Source organism: Bombina bombina, chromosome 10, assembly GCF_027579735.1.
Source record: "Bombina bombina isolate aBomBom1 chromosome 10, aBomBom1.pri, whole genome shotgun sequence".
In the NCBI taxonomy this organism is placed as follows: domain Eukaryota; kingdom Metazoa; phylum Chordata; class Amphibia; order Anura; family Bombinatoridae; genus Bombina; species Bombina bombina.
Genome location: NC_069508.1, coordinates 160,757,617 through 160,775,377, shown reverse-complemented (window position 1 = coordinate 160,775,377; position 17,761 = coordinate 160,757,617).

The following is a 17,761-nucleotide window of genomic DNA, read 5'->3' as shown; positions in this document are numbered from 1 at the left end:
TTTGCCATTGTTACCATTCTACTTACATTACTAGGTAATTGCCTATAAGGAAGATGAAGAATAGCTTGAAGATCAAATGGTTTAACTAGCTCCGCTTCCTGCTCGTAATAGGTAACATAGTCCACCTTACTCATCCAGTCAATACCAAATTTGACTAGAGAAGCAAGATTGTAATACCTTATATTGGGTAACGAAAGCCCCCCAAATTGTTTTTCTTGGGTTAACTTTCTGAGAGATATTCGTGGGCTTTTTTTCCCCCATATAAAGGTAGAGCATGCTCTGTTATACCTAAGTATATCTTTATTCTGAATAAAAAGAGGCAGATTCTGTAATAGAAAGAGAAGCTTTGGAAATATAATAGTTTTAATCACCATTACTCTGGCTGATAAAGATAAATAATAAATGTTCCATTTTCCTATGTCATGTTGTATATTCTCAAATAGATCTTTATAATTAAGCTGATACCAGTCCTTAGGATTTCTACTGATTTTGATCCCAAGATAACTGATACTCTGTACCTCCTTAAAAACCTCTGAATAGCTAGTCCTATCTTTAATAAGCCAGAGTATTTCAGATTTGCTGGGATTAATTTTATAACCTGAAAATGAACTAAATAAATTTATAATCTCCATAAAGCGGGGAATACTACTTTTGGTATGACCTAGAAAAATTAAAAGATCATCAGCGTACAGAGAAATTGAGACTTTTTGCTTGCCGAGCCTAACCGGAGGAAGTGTATTCCTGATATAGATAGCTAATGGTTCTAGTGCAATGTCAAAAAGTAAAGGCGATAGAGGACAACCTTGGCGAGTGCCTCTTTCTAAAATAATGCTTTGGGATAGTTCCCCATTTATGAGTAATTGGGATCTTGGCTTATTATAAATCGATCTAATCAGGTCGGTCAGGGCGCCGGAGAAACCAAGGCCTAGATTTGGAGTTCGGCGGTAAAAGGGCTGTTAACGCTCCGCGGGCTTTTTTCTGGCCGCACCATAAATTTAACTCTGGTATCGAGAGTTAAAACAAATGCTGCGTTAGGCTCCAAAAAAGGAGCGTAGAGCATTTTTACCGCAAATGCAACTCTCGATACCAGAGTTGCTTACGGACGCGGCCGGCCTCAAAAACGTGCTCGTGCACGATTCTCCCATAGGAAACAATGGGACTGTTTGAGCTGAAAAAAAACCTAACACCTGCAAAAAAGCAGCATTCAGCTCCTAACGCAGCCCCATTGTTTCCTATGGGGAAACACTTCCTACGTCTGCACCTAACACCCTAACATGTACCCCGAGTCTAAACACCCCTACCCTTACACTTATTAACCCCTAATCTGCCGCCCCCGCTATCGCTGACCCCTGCATTACACTTTTAACCCCTAATCTGCCGCTCCGTAAAACGCCGCCACCTACGTTATCCCTATGTACCCCTAATCTGCTGCCCTAACATCGCCGACCCCTATGTTATATTTATTAACCCCTAATCTGCCCCCCACAACGTCGCCGACACCTACCTACACTTATTAACCCCTAATCTGCCGAGCGGACCTGAGCGCTACTATAATAAAGTTATTAACCCCTAATCCGCCTCACTAACCCTATCATAAATAGTATTAACCCCTAATCTGCCCTCCCTAACATCGCCGACACCTACCTTCAATTATTAACCCCTAATCTGCCGACCGGAGCTCATCGCTACTATAATAAATGTATTAACCCCTAAAGCTAAGTCTAACCCTAACACTAACACCCCCCTAACTTAAATATAATTTTTATCTAACGAAATAAATTAACTCTTATTAAATAACTTATTCCTATTTAAAGCTAAATACTTACCTGTAAAATAAATCCTAATATAGCTACAATATAAATTATAATTATATTATAGCTATTTTAGGATTAATATTTATTTTACTGGCAACTTTGTAATTATTTTAACCAGGTACAATAGCTATTAAATAGTTAAGAACTATTTAATAGTTACCTAGTTAAAATAATAACAAATTTACCTGTAAAATAAATCCTAACCTAAGTTATAATTAAACCTAACACTACCCTATCAATAAAATAATTAAATAAACTACCTACAATTACCTACAATTAACCTAACACTACACTATCAATAAATTAATTAAACACAATTCCTACAAATAAATACAATTAAATAAACTAGCTAAAGTACAAAAAATAAAAAAGAACTAAGTTACAGAAAATAAAAAAATATTTACAAACATAAGAAAAATATTACAACAATTTTAAACTAATTACACCTACTCTAAGCCCCCTAATAAAATAACAAAGCCCCCCAAAATAAAAAATTCCCTACCCTATTCTAAATTAAAAAAGTTACAAGCTCTTTTACCTTACCAGCCCTGAACAGGGCCCTTTGCGGGGCATGCCCCAAGAATTTCAGCTCTTTTGCCTGTAAAAAAAAACATACAATACCCCCCCCCCCAACATTACAACCCACCACCCACATACCCCTAATCTAACCCAAACCCCCCTTAAATAAACCTAACACTAATCCCCTGAAGATCTTCCTACCTTGTCTTCACCATCCAGGTATCACCGATCCGTCCTGGCTCCAAGATCTTCATCCAACCCAAGCGGGGGTTGGCGATCCATAATCCGGTGCTCCAAAGTCTTCCTCCTATCCGGCAAGAAGAGGACATCCGGACCGGCAAACATCTTCTCCAAGCGGCATCTTCGATCTTCTTCCATCCGGTGCGGAGCGGGTCCATCTTGAAGCAGGCGACGCGGATCCATCCTCTTCTTCCGATGTCTCCCGACTAATGACGGTTCCTTTAAGGGACGTCATCCAAGATGGCGTCCCTCGAATTCCGATTGGCTGATAGGATTCTATCAGCCAATCGGAATTAAGGTAGGAATTTTCTGATTGGCTGATGGAATCAGCCAATCAGAATCAAGTTCAATCCGATTGGCTGATCCAATCAGCCAATCAGATTGAGCTCGCATTCTATTGGCTGTTCCGATCAGGGGGATTAGGGGTTAATAATTGAAGGTAGGTGTCGGCGATGTTAGGGAGGGCAGATTAGGGGTTAATACTATTTATGATAGGGTTAGTGAGGCGGATTAGGGGTTAATAACTTTATTATAGTAGCAGTGCGGTCCGCTTGGCAGATTAGGGGTTAGTAGTTAAGAGCTTTATAAACCGGCGTTAGCCAGAAAGCTCTTAACTCCTGCTATTTTCAGGCGGCTGGAATCTTGTCGTTAGAGCTCTAACGCTCACTGCAGAAACGACTCTAAATACCGGCGTTAGAAAGATCCCATTGAAAATATAGGCTACGCAAATGGCGTAGGGGGATCTGCGGTATGGAAAAGTCGCGGCTGAAAAGTGAGCGTTAGACCCTTTAATCACTGACTCCAAATACCAGCGGGCGCCCAAAACCAGCGTTAGGAGCCTCTAACGCTGGTTTTGACGGCTACCGCCGAACTCCAAATCTAGGCCCAAATGTTTCCAGAGAAGTAAATAAATGGTCCCAGATTATTGAATCAAATGCTTTTTCAGCATCTACAGTGACTACTGCAACATCAGTTCCCTTATGCGACCCACGGAAGCTCTCGACGTCCTGAGCAACCTGATATAGATAATCCACTGTGGTAAGTACTCTACGCATATTGCGAACAGAATTTCTGCCCGGAATAAATCCGGCCTGGTCCGGATGTATAATTTCAGTGATTGATTTTTTTAACCTTTCTGCAATCAAAGACATTAAGATTTTGTAGTCTTGATTTAAGAGAGAGATAGGGCGATATGAAGATACATTTTCCGGATCTTTCCCTTTTTTATGTATTAGTGTGACAACCGAATCGGCAAAATAAGTTGAAATCCTGCCATTCTTTAGAAAATAGTGATTAAATAATTTTGTTAGTGTGGCAATAATCTCCTCGGATGCGATTTTGTAAAATTCTGCTGATAAGCCATCCGGCCCAGGGGCCTTTCCAGATTTAGACCTTTTTATTATATTTAATACTTCAGTTTCAGTAATAGGAGCATTAATCATCTGCAGAGCTTCCTGTGGAATTTTTGGAGTATTCAACCCCAGCCAAAATTGTTCTTTTAGTCTAGCATTCACTTCCTCCCTGGCATATAATTTTCGATAATAATCATAAAATGTCGCCCTAATTTCTGCTGCATCGGTATGGACTTTCTCTCCTCTTTTAATGGCCAAAATTTGATTTGATTTTTTCCTGAACTTCACCAGCTTAGCAAGATGCTTGGCAGAAACACCCTGATATCCCTGAAATAATGCCCTTATTTTTAATTCATCTTGTGCCCAGTTTTTTTTTAGATAATGTTCCCTTTCTATACGTGCTTCTGTATATTTAACCCAAGTTTCATTACTGGGTTCCCTTAGATAATTTGTGTACTTATTTCTTACTTGGTTCGACAGTTGAGTCTCCCTAGCCCTAATCTTCCTGTCCCTCTTGACCATGTAAGCTTTAATCTCGCCACGGATTACCGCTTTTCCCGCCTCCCAAAGTATCTCTGATTTATCTACATATTCCGCGTTTTGGATTAAATACTCTTTCCATCTTTGCTTCAGCCAATTACAAAAATGTACATTGTTAGACATATATCCTGGGAACCGAAAACTATTGACTGCTTTTTTAGGGGGGCTGCTCAAGATTATGTTTATGCTAACAATTGCATGATCCGATATGATTATGTCTGCGATCTGCGTTTCTATTTTATGTTTCATGATTTGTTCTTCCAGCAAAAACATATCTATGCGAGAAAAGTTTTTATGGGTTATAGACTCACAGGTATATGTGCGTGTATCGGGGTGTTATATCCGCCAAACATCCCACACCTTTATGGTGCTGGTGAAATTACGAAAACATTTCGCCTCTCTATAATTTGCCACCTTCCTGCGGAGTTTAAATCGGTCTATGTCCGGGCACAGTGTGTTATTCATATCACCCGCCAATATAGGATTCTGGCCTAGATATGGTAGTAATATCTTGCTCAGATTCTCCCAGAATTTAACTTCCAGCTTATTTGGCGCATATATGTTACAAAGAGTCCATGTAGTATCATCTATTTTTATTTGAAGCAAGATATATCTTCCTTCAGCATCTAACTCTTGTTTAACAATAGTATATGTGAACTCTCTACCCAACAAGATCGCTACACCCCGTTTACGTTTTTCGCAGGGGGTTGCGATTATTTTAGAAATCCAATTAACTTTTAATTTCTCAATTTCTCCCTTTTTTAGATGTAGTTCTTGAAAGAAAATAATATCAGGCTTATGTTTTTTTGCCGCTTTAAGGATATTTTTTCGTTTAATAGGGGGCTAAGTACAGCTGAGGGACAATAGGCTAAGTACAGCTGAGGGACAATGGGCTAAGTTCAGCTAAGGACAATAGGCTAAGTGCAGCTGAGGGACAATGGGCTAAGTGCAGCTGAGGGACAATGGGCTAAGTGCAGCTGAGGGACAATGGGCTAAGTACAGCTGAGGGACAATGGGCTAAGTGCAGCTGAGGGACAATGGGCTAAGTGCAGCTGAGGGACAATGGGCTAAGTGCAGCTGAGGGACAATGGGCTAAGTGCAGCTGAGGGACAATGGGCTAAGTACAGCTGAGGGACAATGGGCTAAGTGCAGCTGAGGGACAATGGGCTAAGTGCAGCTGAGGGACAATGGGCTAAGTGCAGCTGAGGGACAATGGGCTAAGTGCAGCTGAGGGACAATGGGCTAAGTACAGCTGAGGGACAATGGGCTAAATGCAGCTAAGGACAATAGGCTAAGTGCAGCTGAGGGACAATGGGCTAAGTGCAGCTGAGGGACAATGGGCTAAGTGCAGCTGAGGGACAATGGGCTAAGTGCAGCTGAGGGACAATGGGCTAAGTACAGCTGAGGGACAATGGGCTAAGTGCAGCTGAGGTACAATGGGATAAGTGCAGCTGAGGGACAATGGGTTAAGTGTAGCTGAGGTACAATGGGCTAAGTGTAGCTGAGGGACAATGGGCTAAGTGCAGCTGAGGGACAATGGGCTAAGTGCAGCTGAGGGACAATGGGCTAAGTGCAGCTGAGGGACAATAGGCTAAGTACAGCTGAGGGACAATGGGCTAAGTGCAGCTGAGGGACAATGGGCTAAGTGCAGCTGAGGGACAATGGGCTAAGTACAGCTGGGGACAATTGGATAAGTGCAGCTGAGGGACAATTGGATAAGTGCAGCTGGGGACAATTGGATAAGTGCAGCTGAGGGACAATTGGATAAGTGCAGCTGAGGGACAATGGGCTAAGTGCAGCTGAGGGACAATGGGCTAAGTACAGCTGGGGACAATTGGATAAGTGCAGCTGAGGGACAATTGGATAAGTGCAGCTGGGGACAATTGGCTAAGTGCAGCTGAGGGACAATTGGATAAGTGCAGCTGAGGGACAATTGGATAAGTGCAGCTGAGGGACAATAGGCTAAGTGCAGCTGAGGGACAATTGGATAAGTGCAGCTGAGGGACAATAGGCTAAGTGCAGCTGAGGGACAATAGGCTAAGTGCAGCTGAGGGACAATGGGCTAAGTACAGCTGAGGGACAATGGGCTAAGTGCAGCTGAGGGACAACGGGCTAAGTGCAGCTGAGGGACAATGGGCTAAGTGCAGCTGAGGGACAATTGGATAAGTGCAGCTGAGGGACAACTGGCTAAGTGCAGCTGAGGGACAACTGGCTAAGTGCAGCTGAGGGACAATGGGCTAACTGCAGCTGAGGACAATTGGATAAGTGCAGCTGAGGGACAACAGGCTAAGTGCAGCTGATGGACAACGGGCTAAGTGCAGCTGAGGGACAATAGGCTAAGTGCAGCTGAGGGACAATAGGCTAAGTGCAGCTGAGGGACAACTGGCTAAGTGCAGCTGAGGGACAACTGGCTAAGTGCAGCTGAGGGACAACTGGCTAAGTGCAGCTGAGGGACAACTGGCTAAGTGCAGCTGAGGGACAATGGGCTAACTGCAGCTGAGGGACAATGGATTAAATGGAGCTGAGAACAATGGGCTAAGTGCAGCTGATGGACAATGGGCTAAGTGCAGCTGAGGACAATGGGCTAAGTGTAGCTGAGGACAATGGGCTAAGTGTAGCTGAGGACAATGGGCTAAGTACATCTGAGGGACAATAGGCTAAGTGTAGCTGAGGGACAATGGGCTAAGTGTAGCTGAGGACAATGGGCTAAGTACAGCTGAGGGACAATGGGTTAAATGGAGCTGAGGACAATGGGCTAAGTGCAGCTGAGGGACAATAGGCTAAGTGCAGCTGGGGACAATGGGCTAAGTGCAGCTGAGGGACAATGGGCTACGTACAGCTGAGGGACAATGGGCTAAGTGCAGCTGAGGGACAATTGGATAAGTGGAGCTGAGGGACAATTTTATAAGTGCAGCTGAGGGACAATGGGCTAAGCGCAGCTGAGGGACAACGAGCTAAGCGCAGCTGAGGGACAACGGGCTAAGTGCAGCTGAGGGACAATGGGCTAAGTGCAGCTGAGGGACAATGGGCTAAGTACAGCTGAGGGACAATGGGCTAAGTGCAGCTGAGGTACAATGGGATAAGTGCAGCTGAGGGACAATGGGTTAAGTGTAGCTGAGGTACAATGGGCTAAGTGTAGCTGAGGGACAATGGGCTAAGTGCAGCTGAGGGACAATGGGCTAAGTGCAGCTGAGGGACAATAGGCTAAGTACAGCTGAGGGACAATGGGCTAAGTGCAGCTGAGGGACAATGGGCTAAGTGCAGCTGAGGGACAATGGGCTAAGTACAGCTGGGGACAATTGGATAAGTGCAGCTGAGGGACAATTGGATAAGTGCAGCTGGGGACAATTGGATAAGTGCAGCTGAGGGACAATGGGCTAAGTGTAGCTGGGGACAATGAGCTAAGCGTAGCTGAGGGACAATGGGCTAAGCATAGCTGAGGGACAATGGGCTAAGTGTAGCTGAAGGACAATGGGCTAAGTGCAGCTGGGGACAATGGGCTAAGTGTAGCTGAAGGACAATGGGCTAAGTGCAGCTGGGGATAATGGGCTAAGTGTAGCTGAGGGACAATGGGCTAAGTGTAGCTGAGGACAATGGGCTAAGTACAGCTGACGGACAATGGGCTAAGTGTAGCTGAGGGACAATAGGCTAAGTGCAGCTGGGGACAATTGGATAAGTGCAGCTGAGGGACAATAGGCTAAGTGCAGCTGAGGACAATTGGATAAGTGCAGCTGAGGGACAATGGGCTAAGTGCAGCTGGGGATAATAGGCTAAGTGTAGCTGAGGGACAATGGGCTAAGTGTAGCTGGGGACAATGGGCTAAGTGCAGCTGAGGGACAATGGGCTAAGTGCAGCTGAGGGACAATAGGCTAAGTGCAGCTGGGGACAATTGGATAAGTGCAGCTGAGGGACAATTGGATAAGTTCAGCTGAGGGACAATTGGATAAGTGCAGCTGAGGGACAATAGGCTAAGTGCAGCTGAGGACAATTGGATAAGTGCAGCTGAGGGACAATTGGATAAGTGCAGCTGAGAGACAATGGGCTAAGCGCAGCTGAGGGACAACAAGCTAAGTGCAGCTGAGGGACAATGGGCTAAGTGCAGCTGAGGGACAATGGGCTAAGTACAACTGAGGGACAATAGGTTAAGTGTAGCTGAGGACAATGGGCTAAGTACAGCTGAGGGACAATAGGCTAAGTACAGCTGAGGGACAATGGGCTAAGTGCAACTGGGGACAATTGGCTAAGTGTAGCTGAGGGACAATGGGCTAAGTGCAGCTGAGGGACAATGGGCTAAGTGCAGCTGAGGATAATAGGCTAAGTGTAGCTGAGGGACAATGGGCTAAGTGTAGCTGAGGACAATGGGCTAAGTGTAGCTGAGGATAATAGGCTAAGTGTAGCTGAGGGACAATGGGCTAAGTGTAGCTGAGGACAATGGGCTAAGTGTAGCTGAGGACAATAGGCTAAGTGTAGCTGAGGGACAATGGGCTAAGTGTAGCTGAGGACAATGGGCTAAGTACAGCTGAGGGACAATAGGCTAAGTACAGCTGAGGGACAATGGGCTAAGTGCAACTGGGGACAATTGGCTAAGTGTAGCTGAGGGACAATGGCCTAAGTGCAGCTGAGGGACAATGGGTTAAATGGAGCTGAGGACAATGGGCTAAGTGTAGCTGAGGATAATAGGCTAAGTGTAGCTGAGGATAATAGGCTAAGTGCAGCTGAGGATAATAGGCTAAGTGTAGCTGAGGGACAATGGGCTAAGTGTAGCTGAGGGACAATGGGCTAAGTGCAGCTGGGGACAATAGACTAAGTGCAGCTGAGGGACAATGGGTTAAATGGAGCTGAGGACAATGGGCTAAGTGTAGCTGAGGGACAATGGGCTAAGTGTAGCTGAGGACAATGGGCTAAGTACAGCTGAGGGACAATGGGCTAAGTGTAGCTGAGGACAATGGGCTAAGTACAGCTGAGGACAATGGGCTAAGTACAGCTGAGGACAATGGGCTAAGTACAGCTGAGGGACAATGGGCTAAGTGCAGCTGAGGATAATAGGCTAAGTGTAGCTGAGGGACAATGGGCTAAGTGTAGCTGAGGACAATGGGCTAAGTATTGCTGAGGGACAATAGGCTAAGTGCAGCTGGGGACAATTGGCTAAGTGTAGCTGAGGATAATAGGCTAAGTGTAGCTGAGGGACAATGGGCTAAGTGTAGCTGAGGACAATGGGCTAAGTGTAGCTGAGGACAATAGGCTAAGTGTAGCTGAGGACAATAGGCTAAGTGTAGCTGAGGGCAATGGGCTAAGTACAGCTGAGGGACAATAGGCTAAGTACAGCTGAGGGACAATGGGCTAAGTGCAGCTGAGGGACAATGGGCTAAGTGTAGATGAGGACAATGGGCTAAGTGCAGCTGAGGATAATAGTCTAAGTGCAGCTGAGGACAATGGGCTAAGTGTAGCTGAGGACAATGGGCTAAGTGTATCTGAGGTACAATGGGCTGCCGGACTTAAGGTGAGATTCATTGAGCGCTACTTCACCTATCTTCTCTAGTTTTCCTGCCTTTACATCTAGAGTTGCATTAAGTGCCCCAGGACATGGTATTTTGTACATTGGATAAAAAACGCTAGCAACAGGACTTGTAACTGTTATGTTAATACCATTTCACTGGGTAGAATGAGAGGCGTTTCATCGACCTGGGGCTGATTGTGTCTTTCTGTACTCATCACCTTCCCTTGGTCACTTCTGAACCTGACACAGGCCCTTCCACCATTCTGTCCCACGTCTCAGACTGGGGACAATTGGCTAAGTGTAGCTGAGGGACAATGGGCTAAGTGCAGCTGAGGGACAATGGGCTAAGTGCAGCTGAGGATAATAGGCTAAGTGTAGCTGAGGGACAATGGGCTAAGTGTAGCTGAGGGACAATGGGCTAAGTGTAGCTGAGGGACAATGGGCTAAGTGTAGCTGAGGGACAATGGGCTAAGTGTAGCTGAGGGACAATGGGCTAAGTGCAGCTGGGGACAATAGACTAAGTGCAACTGAGGGACAATGGGTTAAATGGAGCTGAGGACAATGGGCTAAGTGTAGCTGAGGATAATAGGCTAAGTGTAGCTGAGGGACAATGGGCTAAGTGTAGCTGGGGACAATGGGCTAAGTACAGCTGAGGGACAATGGGCTTAGTGCAGCTGAGGATAATAGGCTAAGTGTAGCTGAGGGACAATGGACTAAGTATAGCTGAGGGACAATAGGCTAAGTGCAGCTGAGGGACAATGGCCTAAGTGCAGCTGGGGACAATTGGCTAAGTGTAGCTGAGGGGCAATGGGCTAAGTGCAACTGAGGGACAATGGGCTAAGTGCAGCTGAGGATAATAGGCTAAATGTAGCTGAGGGACAATGGGCTAAGTGTAACTGAGGGACAATGGGCTAAGTGCAGCTGAGGGACAATGGGCTAAGTGCAGCTGAGGGACAATGGGCTAAGTGTAGCTGAGGGACAATGGGCTAAGTGCAGCTGGGGACAATAGACTAAGTGCAACTGAGGGACAATGGGTTAAATGGAGCTGAGGACAATGGGCTAAGTGTAGCTGAGGATAATAGGCTAAGTGTAGCTGAGGGACAATGGGCTAAGTACAGCTGAGGGACAATGGGCTTAGTGCAGCTGAGGATAATAGGCTAAGTGTAGCTGAGGGACAATGGGCTAAGTGTAGCTGAGGACAATGGGCTAAGTATAGCTGAGGGACAATAGGCTAAGTGCAGCTGAGGGACAATGGGCTAAGTGCAGCTGAGGGACAATGGGTTAAATGGAGCTGAGGACAATGGGCTAAGTGTAGCTGATGATAATAGGCTAAGTATAGCTGAGGGACAATGGGCTAAGTGTAGCTGAGGACAATGGGCTAAGTACAGCTGAGGGACAATGGGCTAAGTACAGCTGAGGGACAATGGGCTAAGTGCAGCTGAGGATAATAGGCTAAGTGTAGCTGAGGGACAATGGGCTAAGTGTAGCTGAGGACAATGGGCTAAGTATAGCTGAGGGACAATAGGCTAAGTGCAGCTGGGGACAATTGGCTAAGTGTAGCTGAGGGACAATGGGCTAAGTACAGCTGAGGGACAATGGGCTAAGTGCAGCTGAGGGACAATGGGCTAAGTGTAGCTGAGGACAATGGGCTAAGTGTATCTGAGGTACAATGGGCTGCCGGACTTAAGGTGAGATTCATTGAGCGCTACTTCACCTATCTTCTCTAGTTTTCCTGCCTATACATCTAGAGTTGCATTAAGTGCCCCAGGACATGGTATTTTGTACATCGGATAAAAAACGCTAGCAACAGGACTTGTAACTGTTACGTTAATACAATTTCACTGGGTAGAATGAGAGCCGCACATCGATAAATGCAGACAGCATACTCTGTCGGAATTTATCATTGCACCAGCAGTTCTTGTGAACTGCTGGTGCAACGCCGCCCCCCGCAGATTCACGGCCAATCGGCCCCCAGCAGGGGGTGTCAACCCGATCGTATTGGATCCGGTTGATTTTCAGCGATGTCTTATGAGCTTGATAAATAGACCCCATTCTCTCGCTATGTACATCGCTATATACTAGTGTGCTATCATTCCCTCCTTCTATATTTGTTTCTGTTCCTTCCAAGAATAGAGCTTAATAGCATTTATATCACTGATCATGTATACATGGTTATGTGATGTTCACTAGAAAATTAATGTCCATAGTACTGAGCACATCTGTGTCACACCGTGCAAACCCTGGACACCGCGGTTTATGGCTATTGTCACCTGGCTTGCTCCTGTGCTGTTTTAGAAATGATGTATGTCACTGTGTTATTCAGTAAAGTGTTTCATGTTTGCACTAACTATGAAAATACTGATTCATTAAAATGTCAATGTGAATGCGACCTTAGGCAAAGTAGTTAGCATCCCATGGGCACCTTCATGCTGAAGTTTCCTGATTGGCAAGTGATGCAGCTTTACAACTACTGTATTTACTTTTTTTCCTTTCATGTTGTGATCTGTGTTGAGCAAAGCTTCCTGGAGGCTGTCCTTTTTTTTTTTTACAGCCTTTATAATTATAGTTATGTCACAGGGTAAATGCTTGGTTGTCTCTATGTAATAACTGCCTACGGGCACAAGAGATGGCAATTTCAGCCCTTAAAGTGAAGGTAAACTTTGGTGAATGAAAGCCTGTTTTTTAAAAATACTATTAAAAACGGGCACTTTCATTCATCAAAGTTTACAATGCAGTCGTTTTGATTAAAAACTTACCTTTTTTTTCTTTTCACAGCTACAGCGGCTTTCCCCTCCTGGAAATCCTCTCTTCACACGTCAGCAATGACTAATCCGGCTTCCTCCAATCACAGCTTTTCCCCCAGGTTGGTCATTGCCTGAGGCCATGCTGTGATTGGAGGAAGCCGGATTATTCATTGCTGACGTGTGAAGAGAGGATTTCCAGGAGGGGGAAGCTGCTCTGGCTGTGAAAAGAAAAAAAGGTAAGTTTTTAATTTAAAACGGCTGCTTTGTAAACTTTGATGAATGAAAGTGCCTCTGTTTTTAATAGTATTTTTAAAAAACAGGCTTTCATTCACCAAAGTTTACCTTCACTTTAAACTCACTTATATCCATAAGATCAGTGTTGTGCACATTAAAAAGTAGGACCTTGTTGCAGATTTGCGCAAGTAATGAAAACTCCCAGGATCCCATAAAATTTATGTGGAACCTCTTCTCATCTGTAGAAGTGCTATAGTAACAAAAAATACTCAACTGCTCCCCAGGACAACATAGTCTCTGCTTACAACTGTCAGCAACCACTGTGTCACTGCAGCTGCTGACCTCTAGCACCATATACATAGCTTTTTTGCCAATATTTTTGCAGTTATTTACTTATGGTCACCTAATCACAAACAATCCAATACCAGAGCTACAAGGAAGACAGCTTGGTAAACACTGCATTAGGTCACATAAATATACACCTGCTGCAATGAGATAATGACTGTGACATTGATGGATGGCACCCAACGTTCAGCTCTCAAACAAAAGGCTGATACACTGTGTTTTCTATCTGGTGGAGACTTAATTAAATTGTTATCCTTTTAATACTTAATGGCTACCAGTGCTCTGTATAGAAAGAAATGCCAGCCAGGTAGCTGGTGGGGTAGTGTAATGCATAGCAATATAATAACATTTTCTGTTATTCACTAAAGCTATCCAAAGCACATATTAATTGCATAATTTACCTTAAATTGATAAGATTTTTTCTAACAGCCGCAGATGCCAACTTTAAAGTCCCAAAACTGCATAGAGCAGTTTTTTCATTTTTCTTTTTTTTTTTTTGAGCGCATTTGGGGCACTTTTAGAAAATTAACCAGAGATCTAATCTCTGGATAACTTTCTGAGCACTAATTGCCACTGTGACCTCGCGGTAGCAATAACCAGCCACTTGTAGTGGCTGGTTATTTATCATACACCTGCAAACGGGCAAATTTGCCAGTTTACGGGCATGCTATAATTTATCGTTCCACTTGTAATCTAGCCCTTAATGTTATCAAATTATAACTTAATATTGGCTAAAATTTTAGCTGGGTGGTCCGTAAAATCAGCAGGCCCTGAAGATAACACTGGCTACAAAGTTTGAATAGTGTTAGCTGCGGATACACACCTTCTCCATGACACCACAACAATGGCCTACTGAGTATTCATGGGTCCCAGTGATTTTCTTATTAAGGATCATTTGTTCTAAACAAATGAGTAAGAATGAGCACATAAAACCAGAACAAGGCTTTCTTCAAATTATGGCCTAGATTTCAACTGAAGCACAAACATATTAGTGTGGGAGTTAACATTACTCATGCGCAATCAATAGTAATACTATTTTATGGCAAGACAAGAAGAGGCTTCATATTTTATGCATTAACCCCTTAATGACCACAGCACTTTTCCATTTTCTGTCCGTTTGGGACCAAGGCTATTTTTACATTTCTGCAGTGTTTGTGTTTAGCTGTAATTTTCCTCTTACTCATTTTCTGTACCCACACATATTATATACCGTTTTTCTCCCCATTAAATGGACTTTCTAAAGATACCATTTTTTTCATCACATCTTATAATTTACTATAATTTTTTTTATAAAATATGAGGAAAAATGGAGAAAAAAAAAACACTTTTCTAACTTTGACCCCCAAAATCTGTTACACATCTACAACCACCAAAAAACACCCATGCTAAATAGTTTCTAAATTTTGTCCTGAGTTTAGAAATACACAATGTTTACATGTTCTTTGCTTTTTTTGCAAGTTATAGGGCCATAAATACAAGCAGCACTTTGCTATTTCCAAACCATTTTTTTTTCTCAAAATTAGCGCTAGTTACATTAGAACACTGATATCTTTCAGGAATCCCTAAATATCCCTTGACATGTATATATTTTTTTTTAGTAGACATCCCAAAGTATTGATCTAGGACAATTTTGGTATATTTCATGCCACCATTTCACCGCCAAATGCGATCAAATACAAAAAATCGTTCACTTTTTCACAAATTGTTTCACAAACTTTCGGTTTCTCACTGAAATTATTTACAAACAGCTTGTGCAATTATGGCATAAATGGTTGTAAATTCTTCTCTGGGATCCCCTTTGTTCAGACATAGCAGACATATATGGCTTGGGCATTGCTTTTTGGTAATTAGAAGGCTGCTAAATGCCACTGTGCACTACACGTGTATTATGCCCAGCAGTGAAGGGGTTAATTAGGGAGCATGTAGGGAGCTTTTTGTGGTAATTAGCTTTAGTGTAGTGTAGTAGACAACCCCAAGTATTGATCTAGGCCCATTTTGGTATATTTCATGCCACCATTTCACCGCCAAATGCGATCAAATTAAAAAAACATTACATTTTTCACAATTTTGGGTTTCTCACTGAAATCATTTAAAAAAGTTTTTTTTTATTTTATTTATTTTTTTAGCATATTTACATATGCTGTGGTGTAGCATCCCCCCTTAGCCCCCAACCTCCCTGATCCCCCCAAAACAGCTCTCTAAACCTCCCCATCTGCCTTATTGGGGGCTATCTTGGGTACTGGCAGCTGTCTGCCAGTACCCATTTTGCAAAAAAAAAAGTTTTTTTGTTTTCTGTAGTGTAGCTTCCCCCCCCACAGACGAACCCCCACCACCTGCCTGATCTTTTTTTAAAAAAAACTTTTTCCCCCTTTTTTGACAGTTTTACTAAAACTTTTTCTGTAGTGTAGCGGTTTCCACCCGCTCCCCCCCCGTGCACGCCCCCGCCCTCCTGTGCACGCGCGCGCGTCCGTGCGCACCCCCGGTCATCCCCGCCCACGATCTCGCCCCCCACCACATCACCAGGGCCATTGATGGCCGCCACCCGCCTCCCACCCACCAACGATACCAGCCATCAATGTCCGGTGCAGAGAGGGCCACAGAGTGGCTCTCTCTGCATCGGATGGCTACCAAAGGTTATTGCAGGATGCCTCCATATTGAGGCATCACTGCAATAACCGGAAAGCAGCTGGAAGCGAGCAGGATCGCTTCCAGCTGCTTTCCACAGCTGCTTTCCGTGCAGGGTACGTCCTCAGGCGTTAACTGCCTTTTTTTTTTTGAGGACGTACCCTGCACATCCTCGGTCGTTAAGGGGTTAAAGGGATACTGAACCCAAATTTTTTATTTCGTGATTCAGATAGAGCATGTAATTTTAAGCAACTTTCTAATTTACTCCTATTATCAATTTTTCTTCGTTCTCTTGCTATCTTTATTTTAAAAAGAAGGTATTTAATCTATTTTTTGGTTCAGTACCATGGACAGCACTTGCTGATTGGTGGATTAATTTAACCGACCAATCAGCAAGTGCTGTCCATGGTCTAAACCAAAAAATAGATTAAATACCTTCTTTTTAAAATAAAGATAGCAAGAGAACGAAGAAAAATTGATAATAGGAGCAAATTAGAAAGTTGCTTAAAATTACATGCTCTATCTGAATCACAAAATAAAGAATTTGGGTTCAGTGTCCCTTTAATCTTTACTGACTTCCAAAACAGCAGCAAAGAACAAGTAACATCGAAACAAAAACAGCCAATCAGCAGCGAGCGAGCAGATAATATATCCAACAAGAAACAGAAAATATCTTCCTCTTTTCTTTGCTGCCTTCCAGCCAGCAGGTGATGTGTCTCCCTTATTATAACTTTTAAAATTCTTTTTAATTGATTTGGGATATTTATCAAACGTTTTCTGTATAACTAATGTCTAGCTTTAATTAGCTTTGGAAAATATAAACCTAGATTTATTTCTCTCTTTATTTTCATGTTTAGTAAGTTTCTACGAGAAAGTGTATTTCCCCCTTTGTTATTTAACTATAGTGTGGTGCAGAGGTTCATTCATTTATGTAGTAATTTTTTAGTTATGGTTTTTATTTTCTTTATAATCCGTTGTACTTTATTGTTGGTGGTATAGTGCGTGCAACGGCAGCCTGTCAATAGGTTTGGGACTCCGGATCCCTTCTTCCTCCTTGCCGCCTCTCATCCTAAGGCAAGCGGCAATTCATGTTGGATATCGCTCGAATGTTGATGGTGCACTAAGGTGATGTTGCGCAAGAAGTAGATTTCCTCGTGGTTCTGTGCTATATGAGTAATAATAATCAGTCTACTTCAGGTCTTAAAAAGCAGCAAAGTTTACATCAGTATTTTGGATTGAGTGCAAGTTCACTTTACTCACCACTTGCTATACACGCACAATGAGCACTCTAATATCACACCTTGTGTTATCTATTCAAGGTACAGGCCACACTGAAAATGTTTCAGCCACGTAAAGATGCTTTGGTTGAAATATTTAATCAACCACTTGTAGTACCAGATTATGTGTTATTCTTTGTGCAAGGTCGCTCAATAGATAATGCAGCCTGTGATATTTCTTGTGTGCCAATTGTGTTTGTATAGGCTCAATTAAAGGGACAGTAAACGTTATATAAAAGTGTGCTCCAATACAATCCTCAGGGCCAGTAATATGTAATAACTCATTAAACAGCCGTCCCCAGCGCACTCACTGATTGCCATTCACTGTTTACACTGCCGAGAGCTGTGATAGGCTGAAGAAAGATTGTGTGCTGCTGAAAAAGTATTGGGGTGAATGATTGGAAACCATGCATCTAGGGGTTGTCATATCTGTCACTTGAGGGAGACACTCTAGTATTTCAGGTCTCCACTGTGCTTTTTAGGCAAGACTTGGGGTCCAATCATGTAAAACTCTCCAGTCTGGTGAGATTTTGTAAGAATTTTAGAAAGGCAAATTTTATCTGGAGAGTTTTTT